The sequence below is a fragment of the Geotrypetes seraphini genome, chromosome 2 (assembly GCF_902459505.1).
Source record: "Geotrypetes seraphini chromosome 2, aGeoSer1.1, whole genome shotgun sequence".
Taxonomy (NCBI): Eukaryota; Metazoa; Chordata; class Amphibia; order Gymnophiona; family Dermophiidae; genus Geotrypetes; species Geotrypetes seraphini.
The window spans coordinates 4,243,773-4,261,056 of NC_047085.1; the positions used below are offsets into that span (position 1 = coordinate 4,243,773).

Sequence of the window (17,284 nt, forward strand, 5' to 3'; positions counted from 1 at the left end):
GTCCATTTTCTCTCAATGGGGCACACCTCAAGTGGATCTTTTTGCAGCTCCTCACAACCATCAACTGCCCCTGTTTTGCTCCAGACTTTACTCTCCTCACCGTCTGGAACCCGATGCATTTCTCCTGGATTGGACCAATCTCTTCCTTTATGCATTCCCTCCTCTTCCGCTCATGCTACGCACATTATTCAAGCTCAAGAGGGAACAAGCCACCATGATTCTCATCGCTCCACGGTGGCCAAGACAGCATTGGTTCTCCCTTCTACTTCAACTCAGTTCCAGGGAACCCATACCTCTTCCACTGTTTCCTTCACTACTTACACAGCATCAGCAAACTCTACTTCATCCCAGCTTACAGTCTCTGCACCTGACAGCTTGGTATCTCTCGGGCTGACTTCGGCTCACTCTCTCCTTTCTCAGCCTGTCTGTTCTATTATTGATGCCTCCAGGAAATCGACTACTCTTCAATGTTACCAACAAAAGTGGCCTCTTGCATCACCATAATCCCATGTCTATAGCAGTAGGACTGGTGTTAGACTATCTACTATCCTTATCTGACTCTGGGCTTAAATCCTCTTCGATAAGAGTTCACCTTAGTGCTATTGCAGATTTTCATGAGCCGATTCATGGCAAACCCCTCTCAGCTCATCCCTTGGTTTCTAGGTTCATGAAGGGCCTTTTCAATGTGAAGCCACCTCTTAGGGCCCCTCCTGTTGTTTGGGATCTTAATGTGGTTCTTTCAGCGTTAATGAAACCTCCTTTCGAGCCTTTGACCACAGCGCATTTTAAATTTCTAACTTGGAAAGTGGTCTTTCTTATAGCTCTCACTTCTGCCAGGAGGGTCAGTGAGCTACATGCACTGGTGGCTGATCCACCTTTCACTGTTTTTCACCATGATAAGGTCGTCCTCCGTACACATCCAAAATTCCTTCCTAAGGTTGTGTCTGAGTTTCATCTTAACCAATCCATCGTCCTACCTGTTTTTTTCCCAAAGCCTCATTCTAATCCAGGTGAACAGGCTTTGCATACATTGGATTGTAAACGTGCTCTGGCTTACTATCTTGAACGCACCAAACCTCACAGATCATCTCCTCAACTGTTTTTGTCCTTTGATCCTAACAAGTTGGGTCATCCTGTATCTAAACGCACCCTATCCAATTGGCTTGCTGCTTGCGTCTCATTCTGTTATGCTCAGTCGGGCCTGACACTGGAAGGTTCTGTCACGGGCCACAAGGTTAGAGCTATGGCAGCGTCTGTAGCTTTCCTCCGTTCCACTTCCATTGAGGAAATCTGCAAGGCTGCTACTTGGTCCTCAGTTCATACTTTTACATCTCACTATTGTCTGGATGCATTCTCCAGACGGGATGGACACTTCGGCCAATCTGTTTTGCAAAATTTGTTTTCCTAATGGCCAACCTTCCCTCCATCCCTCTTTTTGTTAGCTTGGAGGTCACCCATCAGTCAAGAATATGCTGCCTGCTTGTCCTGGGATAAAGCACAGTTACTTACCGTAACAGGTGTTATCCAGGGACAGCAGGCAGATATTCTTGCGTCCCTACCACCTCCCCGGGTTGGCTTCTTAGCTGGCTTATCCTAACTGGGGACCGCGTGCCTCCGTCGGGCGGGAAGGCACTCGCGCACGCGCGGTGCGGCCTAGCTAGAACTTTCTAAAGTTCTTAGAGTGCAATCACTCTAAAATTGTCCGTACCGGGGCTCCGTCGGTGCCTTCACCCATCAGTCAAGAATATCTGCCTGCTGTCCCTGGATAACACCTGTTACGGTAAGTAACTGTGCTTTGTCTTCATGTCTCTGAGCAAATTCAGATTTTTGAATCTTATACATGAAAAGTTCAACATTTATGTGTAAAAGTTTAACTCTTTGTAGAGGAGTGACCTTTATTCTTGATATCCAACCAGTTTGGTTTACCCTCAATTAGATAAATTGCTGATTGATCTATTTTCTCCATTGATATTTTGACTATAAAAACATACAGCAGACAAAGACGAACATGGCCATCTACTCTGCCTAGTAACGTGGTTAGGGTTGTAGTTGCTGCTCTGTGCAGATTTCTCCCCCTCATGCTTAGGGTTGTAACTAGTTATTAGAAACAGCTGAAAATTACAGGCCTGCTTGAGTTTGGTGTTGAGAAAATGGAAATGCTGCTGAAGGAAAGGATAGCGAAGTATCTTAAATCCTGGAGAGTTAAAGAATCTGAGATTGTGTCAAATGAAATTGATTTAATTCTTTTATTGAGTAACCATGAAACTAGATAAGAGGTGGGCACAACTCCACACATGAGCCAGCCTATCGGAGGCCACAGAGGAAAGATATACAGGAACTCTTCCGCCAGCTATGGCTGCATCAGGGCCTTGCCTCTGCCAGCTGAAGAATCGCTCCATCTTAGCATTGGAGCTCATGGTCATCAAATTGATGCAACAGATTTTGCTCCTTCCTGATTTCCCTTATTTGAGGACAAGCGGGAAATCATTCTCGCATATGGGTGACATTATCCAACAGAGCCTGGCATGGAGGTGTTCCCCAGTGTTTACTTCCGTAAAAGTTTTTTTTGGGCAGTGTCCGCTTCTTGCCTGCTGTTATCACATAAGACAAAAACAGTTTTACTTTTTTATGGAGCAGCGAAGACATGTTTCCGATTCCTCCCCTCCCACCCCAGTCTATAATTTCTTGTCCCTGTCACATGGGACTAGGCATTTCCTTCTACTATTAATTTCTTAGATTTTTTCAGCATTTTGTTAAATTTTCTTATTTTTCTGTGGCTGGGGTTTTCTTGGCCAGAATGCCCAAGGTTATTTTTTTTTAAAAATAAACTTTGTAGGAATGATGGGAGAGGGGAGATATGATAGATGTTTAAATACCTACGTGATGTGAATGCGCATGAGTCGAGTCTCATTTGAAAGGAAGCTCTGGAATGAGAGGGCATAGGATGAAGTTAAAATGTGATGGGCTTAGGAGTAATCTAAGGAAATACCTTTTTACAGAAAGGGTGGTGAATGTGTATAATAGTCTCCCGGTAGAGGTGGTGGAGGCAAAGATTGTCTGAATTTAAGAAAGCATGATACAGGCATGTGAGATCTCTTAGAAAGAGGAAGAGATACTGGATAGAGCATTTGGCCTTTATTTGGCATGATGTTTATGTTTATTTAAGAAAATATGCCAGTGTACAAATGGGTTTACAAAATAGAACCTTTTTGCAATTACATGCATATAGGGGCTCATTTTCAAAGCACATAGACACACAAAGTACCACAGAACCCTATTGAGCCTCATAGTCAAGAATAACCCACCCTCCCATACCATACAGACTATGAACCAATGCGATCTAAGAGAATGCCTGTACCAAGAACACAGTCAGTTACCCAGCCAAATTTTGGCTCTCCATTTTGTATACAAATCCCATGTCTTATGAGAGGCAATCCTCCCATATTTTTTTAAGAACATAAGAGATGCCGCTGCTGGGTCAGACAAGTGGTCCATCATGCCCAGCAGTCCGCTCAACGCGGCGGACCTTTTAGTCAAAGATTAGTGTCTATTTTTTTAATACAGCTTCTCTAAGGGAGGAACAGAAGGCGTTTTCCAATTTTGTTCCAACCAAAATTTTGCTGCTATAAATGAGTAGCTAATCAATGGATCTCTTTAGAAACTTGGTGATTTACAGTGTAATAAACACTCTTCAGCCCTTATGGAAAAGATGGCTGAGGGGAGATATGATTGACGTGTACAAAATCCCGAGTGGAGTACAAGTGGATTGATTTTTCACTCCATCAAAAATTACAAAGATTAGGGGACACTCGATTAAGTTACAGGGAAATACTTTTAAAACCAATAGGAGGAAATATTTTTTCACTCAGAGAATAGTTAAGCTCTAGAACTCATTGCCAGAGGTTGTTATAAGAATAGATAGTGTAGCTGGTTTTAGGAAACATTTGGACAAGTTCCTGGAGGAAAAGTCCATAGTCTGTTATTGAGAAAGACATGGGGGAAGCCACTGCTTGCCCTGGATTGGTAGCATGGAATGTTGCCACTCTTTGGGTTTTGGCCAGGTACTAGGGACCTGGATTGGCCACAATGAGGGCAGTCTACTGGGCTTGATGGACCAATAGTCTGATCTAGTAAGGCTATTCTTGTGTTCTTACATTGGATTTCTAAGGGAAAGGAAGGGATGATAGATGACATGGAAAGGCAGACTAGATAGGCCATATGGTCTTTATGTGCTTTCATTTTTTTCTGTTTCCATTACTCGTGAAAAAGCATACACACAGAAGGAAAGCTAATTGAAGTGGTATTTCTGCAGTGATTATCTTTCTAGTCATGCCTTATAACAATGCAAATCACTGATATATATGAATGTTGAGATTTTTTTTGTCTCCAAAAGTTAGTATGACTAATGTTGCGTTTACCCTAGGAGGAGAGGTCTTAAGAGACCTCCCCTCCTGTTTTATCCCTTTCTTCTTTCCTATTGAATATTGAAGTTCTACCCCTTTCCCATCACAGTCCATGTCTTGACTATCATACCCTCCCCCTCTCTAGAATTGTACGTCATTTAGATGTATCCCAAGATAGGTTGGATAACAAATCTGAAATAAACTTAGGATCCCTGCTTTCATCTGTTCAGCAAGAGAATTTCTTTCAAGAGTTACTCAAAGTATTCCTGGATATTGTATGTGAAACCATCTTTTTTACATACAGCTTACTTCAAACAGTTGTGCGAAATTTTTTTTTTTCCTGCTAGTTTTGTTTAGTATTCTTGAAATATAAATATGTAATGTTCTTCATATTTAATGTCTGTCTTCTTTTGGTAGGTTTGCACCATCACTGCTTTTGAGCATAATTAAGAATCTTGGCGATGACCACTTTGGATCAGCATGTTTCTGTTATTTTCTGGCCCAGATGATGCACCATCTGGATCCTAAGTTTATCCAAATCTGCAGGTAATGAAACTTCCAATAGTAATCATCTTTCTAAAAAGCCAGACATCTTGTTTCTCCGTATAACCTCGACCAGACCTACAAATCTTTTTTTGACTTCCTCTTCAAGGTTCTCGTCATAGATAGTTACAGTTACCTTAAGCTTTGCAAGATCTGATCAAGCCTCAGTGATCTCATCTTCTGTGGCAAATTATGCACCATTCTACCTCGGAAAACATTTCCCTGTGCCATTGATTCTTTGGGATGCACTTCTATTTTGTTATATACTTTGTGTAATTTTCACTACCAACTGGGTAAGTTCATCAAAAAACAATCTGCTTAGTCCTAGTGGCGTTTTCCCTCTGGAGGTGTCCACCATTTTGGTTTTTTTGCAAGCCTTAGTTTCTCCTTCTTTCTCCCCAATTTGCTAGACTAGTGGTTCTTAAACTTGTCCTGTGGGACCCCCAGCCCATTGGGTTTTTAAGAGATCCCTAATGAATATGTATGAGTGAGATGTACCTATAAAGTAGGTAGCATATGGAAATGTCTCTCATGCATGTTCATTACTCTAACAAAAAAGAGAAGCTAAAACCTTACACATATATAAATTTGCTTATTTATTTGTAAAAGCTATAAATTATTCATTAATAATACATATCCCATCTTATCATGGCACCATATAACGAATATGTCCAATACAGCAATGAAAACCCTCCCCTCACAATGCTAAAAATTCTCCCTAAACATACTGAGTTGTTAATCAAAGTGCTTTAATTAGTGTCTTCCATGTCATATGTCCAGAAATCAACTTGCAATATAATTCTGATATCAGTCCTCTTTGCTAAATAGTGTCTTCTAGTGTTGCTCGATTCAGGGGAAAAAATTTCAATTCGATTCAGCCTATTGAATTGATTTTTGATTAGATTAGATTTTCCTGCCCAATTGGGTGTTTTTTTAAGCTTTGCAGTTATGGCACATTAATTGCCAAAATTAATGGGCTGTAACTGTAAAATCATGGTAGTCTGATTGCCATAAATTGTGCATGTCATCTTGGGACTCCTACAATTCTTTTAAAAACCAAATCAGATTTTCCCCATGACAAAATTATAGCTCTCCTCATGACAGATTAGCAAAACTCATTATCCCAGGACAAGCAGGCAGCCTATTCTCACATATGGGACAGTAAGGGAATTTTTTTAAGTACCTTCTTACTTCTCATTTATAATCTTAATGTATACTTTCTTCAAACCGCTTAGAACCTAACGGATGTAGCGGTATATAAGAAATAAATTACATTACAAATTACATTACATATGGGTGATGTCATCGATGGAGCCTGGATGCGGACGCCTTGTTACTTTGTGCCTTCTCTGAAACATAGAAACATAGAAAGATGACGGCAGATAAGGGCTACAGCCCATCAAGTCTGCCCACGCCATCGACCCTCCCTTTTAAGTCTAATGTCCCCTTTAATAATGTCATTCTACTGACCCGCTCTTTCAAGTCTATACCCTAGTGATCCTATCCTTTGGCTGACCCTCGTAGGGATCCTACATAGGTATCCCATTTATTCTTGAAGTCTGGGACGCTGTGTGCCTCTATCACCTGCATTGGAAGCTTGTTCCAATGCTCAATCACTCTCTCCGTGAAGAAGTACTTCCTGGCGTCTCCATGAAACTTCCCTCCCCTGAGTTTGAGCGGATGACCTCTTGTGGTCGAGGGTCCCTTCAGGAGAAAGATATCATCTTCCACCTCAACCCGTCCCGTGATGTACTTAAATGTCTCAATCATGTCTCCCCTCTCCCTACGCTCCTCGAGAGAGTAGAGCTGCAACTTGCTCAGTCTTTCCTCGTACGGGAGACCCTTTAGCCCCGAGACCATCCTGGTGGCCATCCGCTGAACCGATTCAACTCTGAGCACATCTTTACAGTAATGTGGCCTCCAAAATTGCACACAGTATTCCAGATGAGGTCTCACCATGGCTCTGTACAATGGCATCATGACTTCAGGCTTCCTGCTGACGAAGCTTCTCCTGATACAACCTATCATCTGCCATGCTTTAGATGAAGCCTTCTCCACTTGAGTGGCAGCTTTCATATCAGCACTGATGATTACTCCTAAGTCTCGTTCTGCCGTAGTTCTGGTTAAAGTTTCTCCATTCAGGGTGTAAGTTCTGCAAGGATTTCTGTTTCCGAGATGCATGACCTTACATTTTCTTGGCGTTGAAGCCCAGCTGCCAGATCGAGGACCAGCTTTCTAAAGTACGCAGGTCTTGCTCCATAGCATCCTTTAGATTATAGTCGTTTACTATATTGCATAGTTTGGCATCATCAGCGAATAAGGTTACCTTGCCTTGAAGCCCTTGAGTCAGATCCCCAATGAATATGTTGAAGAGGAGAGGGCCCAGGACTGAACCCTGTGGCACTCCGCTAGTCACTTCCGACATTTTAGAGAGGGTACCATTAACCACCACCCTCTGAAGTCTGCCACTAAGCCAATCTTTGACCCATGTAGTTAGAGTCTCTCCCAACCCCATCGATTTCATCTTGTTCAGCAGCCTGCGGTGTGGGACGCTGTCTAACGCTTTGCTGAAGTCCAGGTACACGACGTCCAAGGACTCGCCTGAGTCCAGTCTTTTTGTTACCCAGTCAAAGAAGCTGATAAGATTGGACTGGCATGACCTACCCTTGGTGAATCCATGTTGACTGGGATCCCGGAGATTTTCCTCGTTTAGGATCGTATCCAATCTATACTTAACCAGTGTCTCCATGAGTTTACACACCGCGGTTTGTATTATTATTTTTTTTTCCTTACGAATCGCTGTTCTTATTTTATTTCTTTCTTTTTAAAAAAAAATTTTTTTCCTCTTCCGTCCGTTTCCCGGGACAGGTCGCTCGGCCGCAGCCCGAGTGCTTCGATCTTGAGGCAGCTATTTTTACTTCTATGTCCCGGCCTGTCACGGGCTTCAAGAAGTGTAGCAAGTGCCAGCGTGCGATTTCTCTTACGGACCCAAACCGTTGCTGCCTCAAGTTCCTTGGGCCGAAACATCATCCGAAGTTGTGCCTGCGCTGTGCTACGCTTCAGCCTTGAGCCTTCAATCGTCGTTGTATTTTGGTGGAGAAGCTCTTCGAGATGGATTCTTCTTCTGATCCCTCGACTTCAAAGACGACCTCGGCCTACCGAGGTTCCTCCTGCTTCTGCTTCTACCTCGAGCCTCATCAGACCTTCGTCGTTTGCAGTGGCTCTTTCTTCAGCGACATCTACTGTATCTTCCCCTGTTTCCTCAGGTCAGATAGCTCAGCAGACATTTCCAGCGGTAGTGATTAAAGTGCCTAAGACTTCCAAGTCGAAGCACACACACTACCTCGAGGGAACTTCCAGCCAAAGCAGGTGGTCCGGTTTCAGACGCGGATCCATCCTTGCCGGCTTCTTTCCAGATCATGTTGGAGAAGCAATTTATTCAGTTCCTTTCTAATATGGGACCAAAGCTTCTTCGTCTTATTCAGCCTGGGCATTCAGCAGACTCCTGCGAGGTCGAGCCGCTTCCCCTGCCTCAGTCTGAGCTTCCACACACTTTGCAGGGAGCAGAGTCTCTGCGAGTGTCTGGTCTGGCATCCAAGCACGTACAGCAAGGAGCAAAATCTTTGCAAGTGCCTCAGAAGGAATCCTCACACTCTATTCAAAGAGCAGAGTCTTTGGGAGGTTCCTCTACCAAGCCTCTGGAGCTTAGATCTACAGCCTCCAGTCCTATACATTCTTTGATACAAACGGCTGCTTCCATCTCTGAGACAAAGTCTCCTCGATCTTCGAGATCTGCTTCCAGGCACAGTTCTCATCGAAGATCGAGACCTTCATCGAGGCATCCTTCCAGGCATAGTTCTTCTTCTAAAGAAAGACCTTCTTCAACTAAGCCTCGATCTACCCCAACTTTGACTAGACCACCGACTCCTCGTTAGAGGTCTCCAATGCTGGACCTCGAATATGTCCCGGTTTCGATTGCCTCGTCCAAGTCATCATATTCCTTTGATGCCTTTTTTCCTGCCGAAGCTTCATCTTCGACCCAGGCTGCCTCGACGTCCTCGAGTCTTTCTCGAGGCAAAGCATTGGCAGATCAGCTATCTTTCTCATCTTTTCTTCGTCAGATGGCTGTGGACTTGGATCTTCAATTAGATACTGGCTCCAAATACTCTAAGGAGTATCTAGAAGTCATGCATCTTCCTCCGGCAGAGTCACTTAAGCTTCCTCTTTATAAGCATTTGATTCAGACTTTTGGTCGATGCATGGAAACACCTTTTTCCATATCAGCTGTTCCAGGAAAATTGGACTCTAGGGTTTGACAACTCACAGTTATCTCATCAATCCCTGCTTGTCGAGTCCTCCTTGAAGAGGTCCCATCCTTCCACGGTTTATGCCACAGTTCCTCCGGGAAGGGAAGAGAAAATGATGGACAAATTCGGACATCGCATCTATCAAAATGCCATGATGTCCTCTAAAGCAGTGGTTCCCAACCCTGTCCTGGAGGACCACCAGGCCAGTCAGGTTTTCAGGCTAGCCCTAATGAATATGCATGAGAGAGATCTGCATATAATGGAGGTGTCAGGCATGCAAATCTGCTCCATGCATATTCATTAGGGCGATCCTGAAAACCCGACTGGCCTGGTGGTCCTCCAGGATAGGGTTGGGAACCACTGCTCTAAAGTCCTCAATTATAATTTTCATTTTATTACTTATTTTGAGTTCCTCATAATAATAATAATAACAATATTATTATTATTATATTATTATTATTATTATAACTTTATTTTTCTATACCGCCATAGTCAGGCGACTTCTAGGCGGTTCACATTTAAAGAAGGCTGGACAGTCAGCGAATAACAATAAGTCTAAATAGAAAGCTTACATACTACTTGGAGTTCCATGGATAAAGAACACATGACAGGAGCTTCTTGAGAGAAAGAAAAAGGCATTTACAGAGGGGAAAATCATTTCTCTATTACCAAAATTATTGACTTATTTGGATACTCAAAAGCACTTTGAATTCAAGAAGTCCTTGCTTTTTTATCACAACTCCGATTACATCTCCTCCAGTCATCTTATGATGCCTTTGAGTTGTCTGCCCAGGCAGCTGCTTGCTCTGTAGCTATGTGTCATCTTGCCTGGCTTCGTACCATTGACATGGACCCTAATCTTCAAGACCGCTTGGCTAATATCCCTTGTGAAGGCAATGACCTCTTCGATGAATCCATCGAGGCAGCCACCAAGAAATTGTCTCACCATGAAAAATCCTTTGCTTCTATTGTCAGACCTAAGCCAAAGCCAGCTCCTGCCAAACCTGCACGCCCTGCTCCTATCTATCAGCGGCGTTTTGCTCCGAGGACGGCTCCTTATAATCGCCCTCCTCTTAAGAAACAGCAGCCTCAGAAGCAACCAAAACCTCAACCTTCTGCTGCATCTAAGGCTACTCAGCCTTTTTGACTGTTTAAAACAGAGCATAACATCCACCGTTCTGACTCTGTCTTCTTTTCCCCCTATAGGAGGTCGTCTCCATCTTTTTTACCATCGATGGATGACAATTACATCCGACCTTTGGGTACTTACCATCATCAGGGAAGGATACTCTCTCTGATTCCACCAGAGCTTCCTCCAAGAGAGTATCCTTCCAATCCATCCCAGACCGCCCTTCTTCAGGAAGCTCAAGCTCTGCTTCATCTCCATGCCATCGAACCAGTTCCCTTGGAACAGCAGAACAGGGGGTTTTACTCCCGTTACTTCCTTGTTCTGAAGAAGACGGACGATCTGCGGCCCATTCTGGATCTCAGGACTCTGAACAAATTTCTAGTCAGAGAAAAATTTTGAATGTTGTCCTTAGCATCCCTTTATCCCCTTCTCGAGCAGAACGAATGGTTATGCTCTCTGGATCTCAAGGAGGTCTACACTCATATCCCCATTCATCCGGCCTCCCGTCAATACCTCAGATTTCGGGTGGGGAATCTGCATTATCAATACAGAGTACTACCCTTCGGCCTGGCCTCGTCTCCCAGAGTGTTCACCAAGTGCCTGGTAGTGGTAGCAGCAGCTCTAAGGAATCATGGTCTTCAGGTATTTCCCTACCTCGACGACTGGCTCATCAAAGATTCCACATCTCAAGGGGTTATTGTAGCGACCCAACGTAATACCTGGTTCCTACAAAGTTTGGGATTCGAAATCAACTTTCCCAAATCTCAAGTTCAGCCCTCACAGAATCTAAAATTCATTGGAGCTCTTCTGGACACTGTCCAACTCAGAGCATTCTTTCCACAACAACGACTGGAAGCTCTTCTTCAACTCTGTCATACAGTGTCTTCCCGCTCTTCCATCTCAGCGAGACATATGATGGTACATCTGGGTCACATGGCCTCCACAGTACACGTGATTCCTTTTGCCAGACTTCACCTCAGAATTCCTCAGTTGACCTTGGTATCTCGATGAATGCAAGTTTGCGACCCTCTTTCTCAATACATATCAGTCACTTCTTCCTTGAAGCAGTCTCTCCTTGGTTGATGCTCTCTTCCAATCTTTCCAGAGGCTTGCTTTTTCAAACGCCACCCCATCGGATGGCTTTTTCAAACGCCACCTCACAACAAACTCTTTGACCTACGCTTGGGGTGCTCATCTCGATGGTCTCCGTACTCAAGGCCTCTGGACCAGTACGGATCGTCAGTGTCACATCAATCTGTTGGAACTCAGAGCGATCCTCAAAGCGCTCAATGCTTTTCAACATCTGCTTCACGACCAAGTAATCCTCATTTGGATGGACGACCAAGTCGCCATGTATTATGTCAACAAAGAGGGAGGGACGGGGTCTGCCTCCCTTTGTCAAGAAGCTCTGAAGGTTTGGGACTGGGCAATCCGCCACAACACCTTCCTCAAAGCTGTCTACATTCAAGTGGCGAAGAATTGCTTGGCGGACAACTTGAGTTGTCTACTGTAACCTCACGAATGAACACTCCATTCCTCACCTCTTCATCACATTTTTTTCACAGTGGGGAACGCATCAGATAGACCTCTTTGCAGCTCTCCACAACTTCAAACTGCATCATTTCTACTCCAGGAAATACTCTCCTCATCGCCTCGAGGCAGATGCTTTTCTTCTGGAATAGACAAATCTCTTCCTCTGTGCATTCCCTCCATTCCCTCTCATTCTCAAGTTGAAGAACGATCATGCCACCATGATTCAAATTGCTCCTCGGTGGCCAAAAACATAGTAACAAAGTAGATGATGGCAGATAAAGACCCTAATGGTCCATCCAGTCTGCCCAACCTGATTCAATTTAAATTTTTATTTTATTTTTTTTTTTTTTTTTTTCAATTTAATTTTTTCTTCTTAGCTATTTCTGGGCAAGAACCCAAAGCTTTACCCGGTACTATGCTTGGGTTCCAACTGCCGAAATCTCTGTTAAGACTTACTCCAGCCCATCTACACCCTCCCAGCCATTGAAGCCCTCCCCAGCCCATCCTCTACCAAACAGCCATATACAGACACAGACCGTGCAAGTCTGCCCAGTACTGGCCTTAGTTCAATATTTAATATTATTTTCTGATTCTAAATCCTCTGTGTTCATCCCACGCTTCTTTGAACTCAGTCAGTTTTACTCTCCACCACCTCTCTCGGAGGCACATTCCAGGCATCCACTACCCTCTCCGTAAGGTAGAATTTCCTAACATTGCCCCTGAATCTACCACCCTTCAACCTCAAATTATGTCCTCTGGTTTTACCATTTTCCTTTCTCTGGAAAATATTTTGTTCTACGTTAATACCCTTAGAGTATTTGAACGTCTGAATCATATCTCCCCTGTCTCTCCTTTCCTCTAGGGTATACATATTCAGGGCTTCCAGTCTCTCCTCATAAGTCTTCTGGCGCAAGCCTCCTATCATTTTCGTCACCCTCCTCTCATTTCGTCGCCTTAAGTCTTCTTACGTCCTTCGTCAGATACGGTCTCCAAAACTGAACACAATACTCCAAGTGGGGCCTTACCAATGACCTGTACAGGGTCATCAACACCTTCTTCTTCTACTGACTACGCCTCTCTTTATACAGCCCAGCATCCTTCTGGCAGCAGCCACTACCTTGTCACACTTTTTTTTCGCCTTTAGATCTTCGGACACTATCACCCCAAGGTCCCTCTCCCCGTCCGTGCATATCAGCTTCTCTCCTCCCAGCATATACGGTTCCTTCCTATTATTAATCCCCAAATGCATTACTCTGCATTTCTTTGCATTGAATTTTAGTTGCCAGGCATTAGACCATTCCTCTAACTGTTGCAGATCCTTTTTCATATTTTCCACTCCCTCTTCGGTGTCTACTCTGTTACAAATCTTGGTATCATCTGCAAAAAGGCACACTTTTCCTTCTAACTCTTCAGCAATGTCACTCACAAACATATTGAACAGGATCGGCCCCAGCACCGAACCCTGAGGGACTCCACTAGTCACCTTTCCTTCCTTCGAGCGACTTCCATTAACCACCACCCTCTGGCGTCTGTCCGACAGCCAGTTTCTGACCCAGTTCACCACTTTGGGTCCTAACTTCAGCCCTTCAAGTTTGTTCAACAGCCTCCTATGAGGAACTGTATCAAAGGCTTTGCTGAAATCCAAGTAAATTACATCTAGCATATGTCCTCGATCCAGCTCTCTGGTCACCCAATCAAAAAATTCAATCAGGTTCGTTTGGCATGATTTACCTTTTGTAAAGCCATGTTGCCTCAGATCCTGTAACCCATTAGATTCAAGGAAGTACACTATCCTTTCTTTCAGCAACACTTCCATTATTTTTCCAACAACCAAAGTGAGGCTCACCGGCCTGTAGTTTCCTGCTTCATCCCTGCTTCATCACTTTTATGAATAGGGACCACATCCGCTCTCCTCCAGTCCCCAGGAATCACTCCCGTCTCCAGAGATTTGTTGAACAATTCTTTAATAGGACTCGCCAGACATTCTCTGAGCTCCCTTAATATCCTGGGATGGATCCCGTCTGGTCCCATCGCTTTGTCCACCTTCAGTTTTTCAAGTTGCTCATAAACACCCTACTCCGTGAACGGCGCAGAATCTACTCCCATTTTCTCGTGTAACTTTGCCAGACAATCTCAGTCCTTCTCCAGGATTTTCTTCTGTGAACACAGAACAGAAGTATTTGTTTAGCACATTTGCTTTCTACTCATCACTCTCCACATATTGGTTCCCAGCATCTTTTAGCCTAGCAATTCCATTTTTCATCTTCTTCCTTTCACTAATATATCTAAAAAAATTTTTGTCTCCCTTTTTTACATTTTTAGCCATTTGTTCTTTCGCCAAACATATCTCTCTCTTGGCTTCTTTCAGTTTCAAGACAACCTTGGTACTCCCTTCTACTTCAACTCAGCAGCAGGGTGTCATACCCTCTACCAGTTTTTCCTTCTCTGCTTACACAGAGTCAAGGATCTCTCCTTCATCCCAACCTGCAGTCTCTACACCTGACAGCTTGGTACCTCTCAACATATCCCCTCTTCAATTTTCTCCATCTGTAAGAGATGTTATCCCAGGACAAGCAGGCAGGTATTCTCAGAAGTGAGTGGGTGACGTCATCCGACGGAGCCCCGATGCGGACGCCTCACTAGCAGACTTGCTTGAAGAAACTCGAAATTTCGAGTCGCCTGCACCGTGCATGCGTGAGTGCCTTCCTGTCCAGCGCAGGGCGCGTCTCCTCAGTTCTTACTCTTCTGCGGAGCCGAGAAGTCCGTCTTTGACTCTCTGCGTGAAGTATTTTCACTTGTGCCTTCTCTACGACCGCGGTTTTGTATTCTTTTTGTCACGAATCGCTGTTTTTTGTTTATTCTTTTCTTAAAAAAATATTTATATTTATATATTTTCTTCCATTCGTTCGACCGGGCAGGCCTCGCGGCCGCAGCCCCACAGCTTTGATCTTGCGGCGGCTCTTTTTCAGCCTATGTCCTGGCCTGCAACCAGCTTTAAAAGGTGTTCCAAGTGCCAGCGCGCGATTTCCCTCACAGACCCTAAAACTTCAATGATTTCCGCAAAAGAAATGTTGAAAAAGTATCTTATGGAAAATTTGAATATTTCGGAAGATATGCTTTCTCCTTTGAAACATAGAAACATAGAAATAGACGGCAGATAAGGGCCATGGCCCATCTAGTCTGCTCACCCTAATGACCCTCCCCTACCTTTCTCTGTGAATAGATCCCACATGTCTATCCCATTTGGCCTTAAAATCAGGCACGCTGCTGGCCTCAATAACCTGAAGTGGAAGACTATTCCAGTGATCAACCACCATTTCAGTGAAAAAGAATTTCCTGGTGTCCCCGTGCAGTTTCCCGCCCCTGATTTTCCACAGATGCCCCCTTTTTGCTGCGGGACCCTTGAAAAAGAAGATATCTTCTTCCACCTCGATGGGGCCCGTGAGATACTTGAATGTCTCGATCATGTCACCCCTCTCTCTGCGTTCCTCGAGTGAGTACAGCTGCAACTTATCCAGCCGTTCCTCATACGGGAGATCCTTGAGTCCCGAGACCATCCGGGTGGCCATTCTCTGGACCAACTCAGCACATCCTTACGGTAATGCGGCCTCCAGAATTGCACACAGTATTCCAGGGGCCTCACCATGGACCAAGCCCTGCGGCACTCCACTGATTACCTCCGTCATTTCAGAGGGGGTGCCGTTCACCATTACCCTCTGAAGCCTACCTCCAAGCCAGTTCCCAACCCATTTCGTCAATGTGTCGCACAATCCTATAGAACTCATCTTGCTCAGCAACCTGCGGTGTGGTATGCTATCGAATGCTTTACTGAAGTCCAGGTATACGATGTCCCAACATCCAGCTTCCTCGTCACCCAGTCAAAGAAGCTAATCAGGTTGGATTGGCAGGATCTCCCCTTAGTAAATCCATGTTGACGGGGATCCCGTAGATTCTCCTCGTTCAGGATCGTATCCAATTGGCGTTTGATTAGAGTTTCCATTAGTTTGCACACTATTGATGTGAGACTCACCGGTCTGTAGTTTGCTGTCTCCATCTTGGAGCCTTTCTTGTGGAGTGGAATGACGTTAGCCGTCTTCCAGTCCAACGGGATGTTACCCATACTAAGGGAGAGATTGAAGAGCGCGGATAGCGGTTCCGCCAAGACATCACACAACTCCCTGAGCACCCTGGGGTGTAGGTTGTCAGGCCCCATTGCCTTGTTAATCTTAAGCTTTGACAGCTCGCAGTAGACACCGCTGGGTGTAAACTCGAAATTACTAGAAACATAGAAAAAAAAGCGGCAGAAAAGGGCTATAGCCCACCAAGTCTGCCCATTCCAAGTATCCCCTCCCCCCTGGATTTACTCCCTTAAAGATCCCACGTGAGTATCCCATTTATTCTTAAAATCCGTCACGCTGCTGGCCTTTATCACCTGGAGTGGGAGTTTGTTCCAATGATTCACCACTCTTTCGGTGAAGAAGTACTTCCTGGAGTCGCCATGAAACTTCCCTCCCCTGATTTTCAGCAGATGCCCTCTGGTGGTCGAGGGTCCCATGAGCTCGAAGATATCATCTTCTGACTCGATGCGTCCCGTGATGTACTTGTACGTTTCAATCATATCTCCCCGTTCTCTTCTTTCCTCAAGTGAGTACAGCCGCAATTTCTTTAGTCTTTCTTCATACGTGAGATCCTTGAGCCCCATGACCATCCTGGTGGCCGTTCGCTGAACCGACTCGATCCTCAGCACGTCCTTTCGGTAGTGTGGTCTCCAAAACTGAACACAGTACTCTAAGTGAGGCCTCACCATGGCTCTGTACAACGGCATCACAACTTCAGGTCTTCTGCTAACGAAACCCCTGCGGATACACCCAAAAAGCATAAAGGACTCTTCCAACGCACCTTCCAATTACAGACCAATAGCTAACATACCACTATTCACCAAAATCGCGGAAGGGGCAGTAAAAGCAGAACTCTCCGCATACCTGGAAAAATTCAATATCCTAAGCGACAATCAATCGGGCTTCCGCACAGACCACAGCACAGAGACCATCATCGCCTCCTTACTAGACCACCTGCACATACTCTTCAGTCGGGGCTCCAGCGCCCTGATCTTACAATTTGATCTAAGCAGTGCGTTTGACCTAGTTGACCACACTATTCTCCTGGAATGCCTGGCCCACATTGGAATCTCCGACCGGGTACTCAGCTGGTTCCAAGGGTTCCTACGAAACAGATCCTACAGGGTACACAAAAATGACAATTTCTCCTACAGCTGGGTGAACTCCTGCGGTGTACCACAAGGCTCCCCCTTATCCCCCACCCTGTTCAATATCTACCTCGCCTCCCTCAGTAACCTCCTTCACAAACTT

The 17,284-nt window shown here is 44.7% G+C and overlaps 1 protein-coding gene across 3 annotated transcripts in view; it reads left to right on the plus strand.

The window, feature by feature from the left end:
* Positions 1-17,284, plus strand: part of LOC117355139 (casein kinase II subunit alpha) — a 247,635-nt gene that overhangs the window by 33,984 nt on the left and 196,367 nt on the right. For 2 of the 3 annotated variants that reach the window (XM_033933252.1, XM_033933253.1), the window contains exon 2: positions 4,821-4,949. The exons of the other annotated variant lie outside the window; for it this stretch is intronic. The gene's annotated coding sequence lies outside the window, so the exon portion shown is untranslated. The remainder of the gene's footprint in view (positions 1-4,820; positions 4,950-17,284) is intronic. 3 annotated transcript variants of the gene reach the window in all.